Genomic DNA, 13814 nt, shown 5'->3' on the forward strand with positions numbered 1-13814 from the left:
CATATGAGTTAAACCTTTACCTCAAGTAGATACACTCCTTGGAGAGAACAATCATGGGAGAAAGAAGGGCTGCTTGTGCACAGGGAGATAGCTCAGGGGGCAGGAGTGTATGGAGGGATGGACACTGGGAAGAGGTAACTATGGGGAAGAAGTGGGAGCGGAACTGTTGCATTGTGGTAAACTCTGGTCAATGACATGAGACAAAGTATATATGAACTGCTGTATGGAAAGTGAATTTGCTCTGTATATCTTCACCCAAATCACAATTAAATAAATAAATAAATAAGAAAGGCAATAGAAAAAATCAACAAGACTAGAAGTTGGTTCTTTGAAAAGATCAATAAAATTAATAAACCTCTAGCAAACTTAACAAAGGAGAAGGAGAAGATACAAATAGCATGAATAAGAAATGAAATGGGCAATGTCAAAAGAGAACCGACCAAAATAAAAAGGATAGTATCAGGATACTCTGAGAACTGTAATCCAAAATATTTGAAAACCTAGAAGAAATGGATAGATTTCTAGAAACATACTACTTAACAAAACTAACACAGACTGAGGTAGAAAATCTGAACAGACCCATAACAAAAGAAGAAATTGAATATGTCATTAAAAAATAAAAGTCACCAGCAAAAAAGTCCTGGCCCAGATGGTTTTGTGGAGAATTCTACCAAACATTCAGAAAAGAGCTGACACCAATCCTACTCAAACTATTCCAGAATATAGAAAAGGATGGAATCCTCCCTAACTCATTTTATGAAGCAATCATTACTTTTATACCAAAATCAGGCAAAGACCTCACTAGAAAGGAAAACTACAGACCAATATCCCTTATAATTATAGATGCAACAATCTTCAACAAAATCCTAGCCAATAGACTCCAACAACATATCAAAAAAATAATATATCATGACCAAGTGGAATTCATACCAGGTATGCAAGGATGATTCAACATTAGAGAAACAATCAACGTCATCCATCACATAAATAAAACAAAGGAAAAGAACCACATGATCATATCAATTGATATGGAAAAGGCATTTGATAAAATCCAACACCCATCCCAATTTAAAGAAAACACTCAGCAAAAAAGGAAGAGAAGGGGCAAATCCTCAATGTAATAAAGGGCATATATGCAAAACAAACAGCCAACATTATTCTCAATGGAGAGAGACTGAAACCTTTCCTCTTATGAACCGGAACCAGACAAGGATGCCCTCTATCACCACTTCTATTCAACATTGTTCTAGCCAGTGCAATAAGGCAAGAAAGGAAAATCAAAGGCATCCAAATTGGTAAGGCAGAAGTAAAACTACCCTTATTTGCAGATAATAGTGACACTGCCTCGGAAACCCAAGGAGGGGTTGCTATGAGTTGGGGCCAAGTCAATGGCAATACAACAATAACAACAACATGATCTATACATAGAAAACCTAAGAGACTCAGCAAGAAATCTACTGGAACCAACTGAAGGATTTAGCATAGTGGCAGGATAAAGATCAACATACAAAAATCAGTTGGATTCCTCTACACCATCAAAAAGATTGCTGATAAGGAAATCATTACCATTTACAATAGCTACAAAAAGATAAAATACTTGGAAATAAATCTTACCAAGGACACAAAACACCTGTACAAAGAAAACCACAAAACACTACTTCCAGAAACTATATCTACCTAAATGGAAGAACATACCATGCTCATGGATAGGAAGATTGAACATTGTGAAATGTGCTACCCAAAGCAATCTACATATTCAATGAAATCCCAATCCAGATTCCATTAACATTCTTTAAGGACATGAAAAAAACAATCACTCATTTTATATGGAAAGGAAAGAGACCTCAGATAAGAAAGCACTATTGAAGAAGAAGAACAAAGTAGGAAGTCTCACACTCCCAAACCTCAAAACGTACTACACAGCCACAGTAGTCAAAATAGCCTGGTATTGGTACAACAACAGACACACCAGTGGAACAGAATTGAGTACCCAGAATAGATCCATTGACCTATGGTCAGCTGATCTTTGAGAAAGAGCCAAAATCCATTAAATGGGGAAGACATGGTCTCATTAACAAATGGTGCTGGCAGAACTGGATATCTATTTTCAGGAAAATGAAACAAGATCCATTCCTCACACTATACACAAAAACTAACTCCAAGTGGGTCAAAGACTTAAATGTTTGTCAACAATAAAAGAAGAGCAATCATAGGGACCCTAATTTATGGCATGAATAGGCTATCAAGCATAACCCAAAATGCACAAACAGCAGAAGAGAAACTAGATGAATGGAACCTTCTGAAAATTAAATTTTTATGTACATCAAAAGACTTTTCCAAAAGAGTACAAAGAGAACCTCCATATGGGAAAAAATATTTGACAATGGCATATCTGACAAGGGACTTATCTCTAAAATTTAGAGAAAACTCCAACACCTCAACATCAATAAAGCAAACAATACAGTTAAAAAGTAGGCAAAATACATGAACAGACACTTCATCAGAGGAGATATTCATGTGGCCAACAAACACATGAAGAAATGTTCACAACCATTAGTCATTATAGAGATGTAAATCAAAACAACAATGAAATACCATCTCACCCCAGGACTATAGCAAAGTTCAACAAAACAGAAAATAACAAATGCTGGCAAGGATGTGGAGAGATTAGGACTCTTATGTACTACTGATGGGACTGTAAAATGATACAAACACTGGAAATCGGTATAGTGATTCCATAAAAATTTGGAAATAGAAATAGCATTTGCTCCAGCAATCCCATTACTAGGTATATATCCTAAGGAAGTGAGAGCCAGAACACGAACAGATATATGCACACCCATGTTCAACACAGCACTATTCACAATAGCAAAGAGATAGAAACAACCAAAGAGCCCATCAACAGAAAAATGGATAACCGAACTATGATACATACACACAATGGAATACTATGCAACTCTAAAGAATAATGTAGAATTCACAAAACACCTTATAACGTGGGTGAACCTGGAGGACATGATGTTGAGTGAAATAAGTCAGTCACAAAGACAAAACTCACTGTCATAGAGTTAGATCCTACTCATAGCCATCCCTCCTTGGGTTTCTGAGGCAGTATTACTGTGAAAGTAGATTGGCCAACCTTCCTTCCAAGGAGTGGCTGGTGAGTTTGAACTGCCAGCCTTCTGGTTAGCAGTCAAATGCCTTAGGCACTATGCCAGCATATCTCCCAATTTTTTTTTAAATCAGTCACAGAAGGAAAAATTTGTATTACTCCATTATTGTAAAAAGCCAAAAAAAGGTTTATATATGGAAGGAAGCTCTTTGTAGGCTACTAGGGATGAGAGGGGAGGGAAGAGAAAATTGCTAGATAGTTAAGAGAAAAGTATTAATTTGGCTGAAAGGAAAGGCAATATATCAAATCAACAGACCAAAACAATAACACTGAGGAAAAGGAAGACACAGAGAGATGCACAAGAAGTACAGACAACAAAGATATACAGTTTTACATATACATTATTGCATTATCAGTGATAACAAACATTAATCTATGGGTAAACAGATGGGTAGACAGGCTGAATGATCAGCTATATCTAGCCAAAAGGGAATATACCTATGAACATACACACACACACACACACACACACACACACATATGTGATAGTTCAGTTTGTGTGTCAACTTGGCTGGGCCTGGTTGAACAACTGGGAAGCTGGATGTAGTATTCCCCATGAGGAGACTGGTAATCAACTCCACTGTGAAATCTACTGTGAGCAGCAGAGTAGCTGCCTTAAGGAATGTAGTCTGCTTCCTGTTATATAAGCAGAAGCCTTGGGAAACGGTCTCTAGCTTATGGGACGCTTGGACCCTGCTTATAGCCATGTCATTGTTCAGCAGCCTGCCATGCTCTGCCAACCTTGGGACTTACAATGTACTTAAATTAACGTCCTGGCATATGGTTTGGTAACATCAGGACTATGCCATTTTATTTGTCGATGTTGGGCTTGTTAGTCTCAGCAGCCACTAGCTGCCTGAGGGAAGAGTTGCCTCTAGCTTCAGTGGGCCAGGAGCAAGAGGCAGAGCTGAAGCCCAAGGTCAAGGGGCTTTCACACAGCCCCTAGAGCTGGGCACCTGGAACTTGGACTTCTAGCCTCCCGAACTGTAGGAGAATAAACTCCTGTTTGTTAAGGCCATCCCATTTGTGGTATATTCTTGTCAGAGTGGCACTAGGTAACCAGAACAACATACATATATACATAAGGTTGGCAAACAATATTTGTACATACATATTTGGATGTGACTCAGAAGGAAAGTGGGGCACTCTACTTCCGTAGTGATACTGCCTCAGAAACCCAAGGAGGGGTCGCTATGAGTAGAAATCAACTCGACGGCAGTGAGTTTGGTTTAGTTTTATTTGTATGTGTTGTAAGGATATCCATATAAATAGAACAGTGGGCAAAATTATGATAACTTCTTGGCCACAGTTAACCATTCTGATGGAGCAAGTTGTTGGACCTGTGGGCTCAGCACCATGGTTCCAGGGAACATTAAGCTCAATTGACATACTACACAGAAACATTGTTCTACCTCCTACTCTGATGAATAGCAGCTGGGGTCTCAAAAGCTTTTAAGTGGACATCTAGATGCAACAGTTGGTCTCTCCTCATCCAGAGCAAAGAAGAATGAATAAAACCAAAGATGCATGGAAACAATTAGTCCAATGGCCTAGTGGACCATGCAAACCTCAGCCTATATGATCATGAAAGCATAAGAACTAGATTGTGCCCAGCTACCATGGTCAACCACTTGGAAAGGGGTTAGTGTAGGAGATCCGAGATAGAGTGGGAAAAAAAGGTGAAACAAAACTCAAAATCATAAAAAAAAAAAAAAGGCTAGGCTTGCTGGTCTGATAGAAACCCCTGAGTTAGTCTTTAGACATGGAATTGAACTCACTCCCGTGGATTCCAGCAAAACAATAGACAGGCTTATAGGGTGGACATTTACACTAGATAGATAAACTCCCTAAAACAATCAATCATGGGAGAACTGTTGTTGTTGTTGTTATGTAACATCAAGTCGGACACAACTCATAGCAACCTCTCCTTGGGTTTCCAAGGCAGTACCACTATGGAAGTAGATTGCCGAACCTTCTTTCCGAGCATGGCTGGTGGGCTTGAACCACCAGCCTTCTGGTTAGCAGTCAAGTGCCTTAGGCACTACGCTACCAGAGCTCCTCATAGGAGAACAGAAGGGCAGTATTTGCACAGGGAGATATTTCAGGGGGCAAGAATACATAGGAAAGAAAGACAGGGAAGAGGTAACTACAGGGAGAAAGTGGAAAAAAGAGCTGTTACAAGTGAGGATTATAGTCAGTGTCATGAGTCAAAATGTGTATGAACTGCTGTATGGAAAATAAATTTGTTCTATAAATGTTCACCCAAATCACAATAAAAATTACATATATATATCAGCAGATATATCAGCAAAGTCACCCATGGTGGACAGGTCTCAGCAGAGCTTCCAGACTAAGACAGACTAGGGAGAAAGACCTAGTAATCTACTTCCAAAAATTAGCTAATGAAAATCCTATGGATCACAACAGAATATTGTCCAATATAGTGCTGAAGGATGAGTCCCTATGGATGGAAGGCACTCAACATACACAATAGTCACAACAATGGACTTGAGCATAACCATAATCATGAAGACAGCACAGGAGCAGGCGATGTTTTCTTCTGTTGTATATGGGGTTGCCACGCAGTACAGCTGACTCAATGGCAACTACGAATAACAACAACCCACTCCTCCATCTCTAGATTGCTCACACACAGGAGTTTTTCCCAGTCTGAACTTTTAGTAATGTTTTTGTCATTCTTTGCAAGCCACTGCTTATTCATCCCCTGCTGAAGCCCTCTCCCTATCTAAGCCCTAAGCTGATCTACTTTCTCCTTCACATGGCTAAAGACGGATGTTTATTCTATCATTTCTTGGTTCATATGGGGTTGAAGTTTGGTGGAAATATTAACAATAATGCTTAAGCACTCTTGCTATTACTGAAATACTAAATTTAATTTCTAAATATGCAATCCCCAATGATCATATGAGTTCAAAATGAGACGGAGTCACTCATACCTTTCTTTCACATACCTGCTTGTTCCTCTGAGATACATAAAAAAGAGACCCACATTTACAAAACAATCTCCTGGTGTTCACTGAGGATGATTCAGACTCTTATGAGGGGACATGTTATATGTGTTTAGAAATGTCTACACAACTTTAAACTCTGGCAAAATGAATGCATCATTGAAATGATTTTATGCTAATTTTTCACATTATCTGTCACAATAAGTTTGTGTAATCAAAAATTTGGCAAGATACCTAAGAAAGGGGGTATTTATATTTATAACTGAAAAGTTGTGGTTTTAAAATAATTTCCTTTGAAATTCTGATCACAAAAAAAAAAAAAAATGCTTTAAAATGAACTGTTTCTATTATGAATCAAAGGTCAATGAGGAATTTTGATGCCGCCCTGCAATAATCCAAGGAGCTCTGATGGTGCTGCAGTGAAAGCATTGAGCTGCTAACCAAAAGGTCAGCAGTTTGAACACCCCAGGTGCTCTGCAGGAGAAAGATGTGGAAGCCTGCTTCCATAAAGATTTACAGCTTTGGAAACTCCATAGGAAACTTTTAGTCTGTCCTATAGGAGCTCTGGTAGCATAGTGGCTAAAAGCACTTGACTGCTAACCAGAAGGCTGGCGGTTCAAACCCAGCAGCCACTCCTCAGAAGGAAGGTTGGGCAATCCTACTTCTGTAGTGATACTGCCTCGGAAACCCAAGGAGGGGTCGCTATGAGTCGGGGCCGACTCGACGGCACATAACAACAACAACATAGGGTCACTATGAGTTGCAATCAACTCAGTAACAATAAGTTTGGTTTTGTTTTTGCAATGATCCTGTTCAAAAGTATGCCACAATTTGTTGTAAATGGTTACCATGCTCAGTTGTTAACCAAAAGGTTGGAAAGTCAAGTCCACTCAGAGAAGCCTCAGAAAAAAGACCTGCTGACCTATTGTTGTGCCAAGTTGGTTTTGACTCATAATGACCCTATGTACAATGGAACAAAAAATACCAGGTCTTATGCCATCCTCACATTCACCCATGTTTGACTCCATCATGGTAGCCACTGTGTCAATTCATCTTGTTGAGGGTCTTCCTCTTTTTCACTGACCCTCTACTTTACACAAGATGATATCGTTCTCCCGGGACTGGTTCCTTCTGACAACATGATCAAAGTATAAGAGATGTAGAAGACTGGACATTCTCACTTCTAAGGAACACTCCAGCTATACTTCTGGGACAGATTTGTTTGTTCTTCTAATAGCCCACAGTACAATCAATATTCTTTGCCAATACCACAATTCATATTATCAGTTCTTCTGTGGTCTTCCTTATTCATTGCCCAATTCTCACATGCATATGAGTCTATTAAAAATACCATCCATGGCTTGGGTCAGATGCACTTAAGTCTTCAAAGTGACATCTTTGCCCTCAAACACTTTATTTAAATAGGTGTTTTGTAGCAGATTTGCCCCCATGCAATATGTCATTTGATTTCTTGACTGCTGCATCCATTGGCACTGATGGTGGATCCAAGTAAAAATGAAATCCTTGAAAAATTCAATCTTTTCTCCATTTATCATGATGTTGCTTATTGGTTCAGTTGTAAGGATTTTTGTTTTCTTTATGTTGAGGTAGGGAGCTCTGGTAGGAGAGAGGTAAGGCATTTGGCTACTAACCACAAGGTGAATGGTACAACCCTACCAGCTGCTCTGTGGAAAGAAGATGAGGCAATCAACTTCTATAAAGGTTAATGGCCTTAGAAACCGAAAGGGGGTCATTATGAGTCAGAATCAACTCAGTGGCAGTGGGTTTGGTTTGGATTTTGGTTATATTTAGGTGTAATACATACTGAAGTCTGTAGTCTCTGATCTTCATCAGTAACTGCTTCAAGTCTTCTTCACTATCAGCAAGCAAGATGGTGTCATTGGCATATTGTTGTTGTTGTTATTTGCCGTCGAGTCGGCCCCGACTCATAGCAACCCCTCCTTGGGTTTCCGAGACAGTATCACTATGGAAGTAGGATTGCCCAACCTTCCTTCCGAGGAGTGGCTGGTGGGTTTGAACCACCAGCCTTCTGGTTAGCAGTCAAGTGCCTTAGGCACTATGCTACCAGAGCTCCTCATTGGCATATAGCAGGTTGTTAATGGTTCTTTCTCCAATCCTGATGCCGTGTTCTTCTTCATATAGTCCAGCCTCTCAGATTATTTGCACAGCATACAGACTGAATAAGTATGGTGAAAAGATACAACCCTGATACACTCCTTTCCTGATGTTAAACCACACAGTATTCCCTTGTTCTGTTCAAACTGCCTCTTGGTCTAGGTACAGGTTTCTCATGAGCATAATTAAGTGTTTTGAAATTTTTATTCTCCTCAATGTTATCCATAATTTGTTTTGATCCACATAATCAAATCGTTATTTCAGACTGTAGAAATTGGTAAAAATATTTAATATTTTCACCTTTGGCTTTAGTGGTTGGTGTGTAAATTTGAGTAATCATATAAACTGGTCTCCCTTATAGGCATGTGGATGTTATCCTAACTCTGACAGAATTGTACTTCAGGACTGATCTTGAAATGTTCTCTTTGATAACAAATACAATCCCAATCCTCTTTGTCATTCCCAGCATAGTAGACAATATGATTACCCAACTCAAAATGGCCAATACCAGTCCATTTCAGCACACTAATGGCTGTTGTTGTTGTTGTTATGTGCCATCAAGTAGGCCCCAACTGATAGCGACCCCTCCTTGGGTTGCCGAGGCAGTATCACTACGGAAGTAGATTGCCCAACCTTCCTTCAGAGGAGTGGCTGGTGGGTTTGAACCACCAGCCTTCTGGTTAGCAGTCAAGTGCCTTAGGCACTATGCTACCAGAGCTCTTCACTAATGGCTAGGATATCTTTATGTATTCATTTTTTACAATTTGCAATTTTCTACATTCATACTCCATACATACCACATTCTGATTATTAATGAATGCTTGCAGCTATTTCTTCTCATTTTGAGTTGTGCCACATCACCAAATGAAGATCCCAAAAGCTTACTCCATCCATGTGATTAATATCCACTCTACTGTGAAGAGGCAGTTCTCCCCTAGTCATATTTTGAGTGCCTTCCAACCTGAGGAAGGAACTCTGGTGACACTGTGATTAAGGCATTGGGCTGCTAACTGTCAGGAGTTCAAACCCACCTGATGCTCCATGGGAGACAAATGAAGCAGTTTGACTCTGTAAAGATTTACAGCCTTGGAAACCCTACAGGGGTCACTATGAGTCTGAATCAACTCAATGATGGTGGATTTGGTTTGGTCCAACTGGAAAGGTTCATCTTCCAGCACTATATCAAACGATGTTTCCTGCTATTTGTAAGGATTTCTGTGGCCATTTTTTTCCCCTAAAGTAGACCTGACCATGGCCTTCTTCCTACTCTGTCTTAGTCTATAAGCTCCACTGACGCTTGTCCACCATGGGTGACCCTGCTGATATTTAAAATACCGATGACATAACTTCCAGCATCATGGCAACACACAAACCATCACAGTATGACAAACTGACAGATGAGCAGTGGACTAATGATCTACTCTCACTTAATTGGTTATGGAGCACTGTTCTACTCTGAGATATATGGGATGTTGTTATGAGTCTGCATCATCTCAACAGTTTTTTGATTTATGGTAATACGCTGCCTTAATAATCCATTGAAATAGGAGTTTGTCATCAGGCAAGAAAGAGCTTCATATCTCAGGCACAGAAAGCTCCATCTTCTCAAAATGTAACATGTACATGCTAGCCATTAAGTAAAAATTGAAAAATATGGGGCCTGATCATGAAGATAGTATATCAATCAGCTATCACTGTATAACAAAACACCTTAAAATATAATGGTCCACGAGTAGTTAAACATGCAGGCTTGGGACCATAGTCGCAGGGGACATCAAGCTCAATTGGCATAACATATTATATAAAACATTGTTCCACCTCCTACTTTGGTAAGTAGCGACTGGGATCTTGAAAGCTAGCAAGCTGCCATCTAGATGCAATGATGGGTCTCTCCTCGTCCAGAGCAAAGAAGAATGAAGAAAATCAAAATCATGGAAACAATTAGTCCTTGAGACTGGTACACCATCCAATCTGCAGCCTATACAACTATGAGACCAGAAGAATTAGATGTAGTCTCACAACCACTGTCATCCACTTGGAAGGGGATCTATGTAAGAGATCCTGGATAGAGAGGGAGAACAATGTGGAACAAAACTCAAAATCATTTGGAGGGGAAAAAAGGGGGGGGGCGGTGACCAGGTTTTCTGGTCCAATAGAGCCTGATGGAACCAGTGAGTCTATGGCCCCTAGCTGCCCTTCAGGTCTGGAATTAAACACACACCTGTGGTTTCCAGCCAAACAAAATACAGGGTTAAAAATTTACCTCAAGTAGATACACTCCTTGGAGAGAACAATCATGGGAGAAGGAAGGGCTGCTTATGCACAGGGAGACAGCTCAGGGGGCAGGAATGTATGGAGGGATAGACACTGGGAAGAGGTAACTATGGGGAGGAAGTGGGAGGGGAGCTGCTGCATTGTGGTAAACTGTGGTCAATGACATGAAACAAAGTATATATGAACTGCTGTATGGATAGTGAATTTGCTCTGTAAATCTTCATCCAAATCACAATTTAAAAGAAAAAAGAAGAAGAAGCTATTCAAAGGTAGCTCTCCCAAGGGGAAAAAATATATATATATATATAATGGTCCAGGACTTCTGGTAAGATGGCAAAATAGGCAAACCACTCCACAGACCCTCTTCAACAAAGAAAAGAGAAACCAATTGACAGGGATACAGAAGATAATTCTGGAGTCCTGAGCTTTGAAAGGAACTGTACAGAAGTGGATTAGGCACCAACTAGTGGAAAAACCTGAACAAAAACAGTGAGTATGGAGACGGTTGGAGCAGTGGACTGTCAGCTACTCTGACAGGACTGACAGCCTGAATATTTCCAAGTGGTATTGGGACCTGAGAATTGACCTAAAGATCAGCCCTGGTTACCAAGGGCTACAGGGATGACTGTGCTGGTGGTCTATGACTAGAAAAGGAAACAGCAAGGAAGGAGACAACCTGAGCTATGGACTTTTATCTGTTCAGAGGGCACAGCCATTTTGATTGTTTACACATGGTGACCATTTTGGATATTTAAAGTGACTGAGGATGCAGCCATTTTGATTGTTTATAAGCAGTGGTTTTTTGGATTTTAAAGTGACAGCATTCTCATTCAGATTCCAAGCACCTAAGAATAGGCTCCATTTGCAAAGGACAGCAGGGACATACAAGAGGCAGAAAATGGGAAAAGAGACAGGTGGTGAGTGTGTAAGTGCTGCCAACTAGAAAATATAGGAGCACAGCACAGTACCCTGCTTATGTAGATAACATACAAACAAAACAAAAATGAAAATCGTGAGCAAGTCACTCCAACATACAATCACCAATTAAATATAAACACAAAAACATCACAATGCCTCAGAAACAACAGAGCATCACAGGCCATACAAAGAAGCAAGATAAAGCAGGAGAAACAAGGGAACAGGGTACAGACACAGAACATATCCCTGAGGAAGAAGCAGCACTGGAATTCCCTGATAAGGAATTCAGAAGGATTATATTTAGGTATCTTTAACAGATTGAGAGATAGAGCAAGGAACACACTGTCAAAATTGAGGAAAATACAGAGAAAACCCTAGAACAATTTTGAAAGACAATACAATAACAAAATGACAAAATAAATGAAAAATTAGAAATGATACAAAATCTACAGACAGAAATCCAGATTAATACTAAATTTTCAGAAATAGAGAACTCATTGAATGGGCAAAGGAGAAGATTTGAATCAAGAGAAGACAGAATTAGTGAAACTGAAGGCAAATACCTTAATACTTGTTTGGAAAGGGAACAATCAGAAAAAAGATAAAACAAAATGAAGAAAGCCTGCAGTTCATGTGGAATACCATCAAAAGGAATAACCTATGTGTAATCAGAATTCCAGAACAGGAAGAGAAAAATAAAACTACAGAAAAAATTGTCAAAGATTTGTTGGAAGAGAATTTTCTTGGTATGATGAAAGATGAGAATATATTCATTCAAGAAGTCCAACGAACCCCAAACAAGATAGACCCCAAAAGAAAATCACCAAGAGATATCATCATCAAATTCACCAAAACCAAAGACAAAGAAAGAATCCTAAAAGCAGCACAGGGAAAACAAAAAGTTACCTACAAGGGGCAACCAATAAGACTAAGATCAGATTTCTCGGCAGAAACCACACAGGCGAGAAGACAATGGGATGGTGTATATAAAACCCTGAAAAAGAAAAATTTCCAACCAAGAATTATATATACCTGGCAAAATTGTACCTCAAATATGATGGTGAAATTAGAGAATTCCAGATAAGCAGAAACTAAGGGAATTTGTTAAAACCAGACCAACCTTACAAGAGATGGTAAAGGGATTCCTTTGGACAGAGAATCAACAACTACAAACAACAACTGACCATTAATACACATGATGACATAACCCAGAAACCAACTCAGTTATAGAAGTATCCAAAATAAATAAGCCTACAAGATTGTCAAAAGGGAGCTGGAGACATCAATTGACAAATGAAGAAAACTACAAACCAAAAAGAGGAAAAAAACTGTGTAGTTACAGAACTCCTAAATGGTAGGGAAGTCAAGACAACTTGAACAGACTGTTTGAAACTTGGGGAGAAATTATAAATCACATGGTAACCTCAAAGAAAAGTGATAAACCTTTACATCAAAATAAAAAAGAGGACCAGTACAAATAGTTTTGTTGTTGTTGTTGTTATGTGCCGTCGAGTCGGCCCCAACTCATAGCGACCCCTCCTTGGGTTTCTGAGGCAGTATCACTATGGAAGTAGGATTGCCCAACCTTCCTTCCAAGTTAGCAAATACTAAATACCAACAAAGGAAGTGATAACATGATTCATAAACAAAACGAGCACAGCACAGAAAATTATATGGGAACAAAGAAATCAACCCCACGAAAAAGCACATAACAAAATGACAGCAAAAAAAAAATTCATACTTGTCAATAATTACATATTTGACAAGGGACTTATCTCTAAAATTCATAGAAAACTCCAACGCCTCAACAACAAAAAGATTAGCAATCCAATTAAAAAATAAGCAGAAGAAATGAATGGACACTTCACCAAAGAGGATATTCAGGCAGCCAGCAAATACATGAAGAATTGCTCATGATCATTAATTAGCCATCAGAGAGACACAAATCAAAACAACAATGAAAAACCATCTCACCCCAGCACTAATGGCAAAGTTCAACAAGAAAATGGCAGATGCTGGCAAAGATGTGGAGAGATCGGGTCTCTCATACACTGCTGGTGGGATTGTCAAATGATACAACCACTGTGGAAAACAGTATGGTGATTCTTTAAAAAGCTGGAATTAGAAATACCATTTGATCTAGCAGTCCCATTACTAGGTATATATCCTAAATAAGTGAGAGCCAGGACAAGAACAGATATATGCACACCCACTTTCATCGCAGCACTATTTACAACAGCAAAAAGAAGGAAACAACCTACATGCACATCCACAGAAGATTGGATAACCAAACTGTGGTACCTACACACAATGGAATACTATGCAACCCTAAAGAATAATGTAGA

The sequence above is a fragment of the Orycteropus afer genome, unplaced genomic scaffold (assembly GCF_000298275.1).
Source record: "Orycteropus afer afer isolate SDZICR_OR568_19922 unplaced genomic scaffold, OryAfe1.0 scaffold00108, whole genome shotgun sequence".
NCBI classification, from domain to species: Eukaryota; Metazoa; Chordata; class Mammalia; order Tubulidentata; family Orycteropodidae; genus Orycteropus; species Orycteropus afer.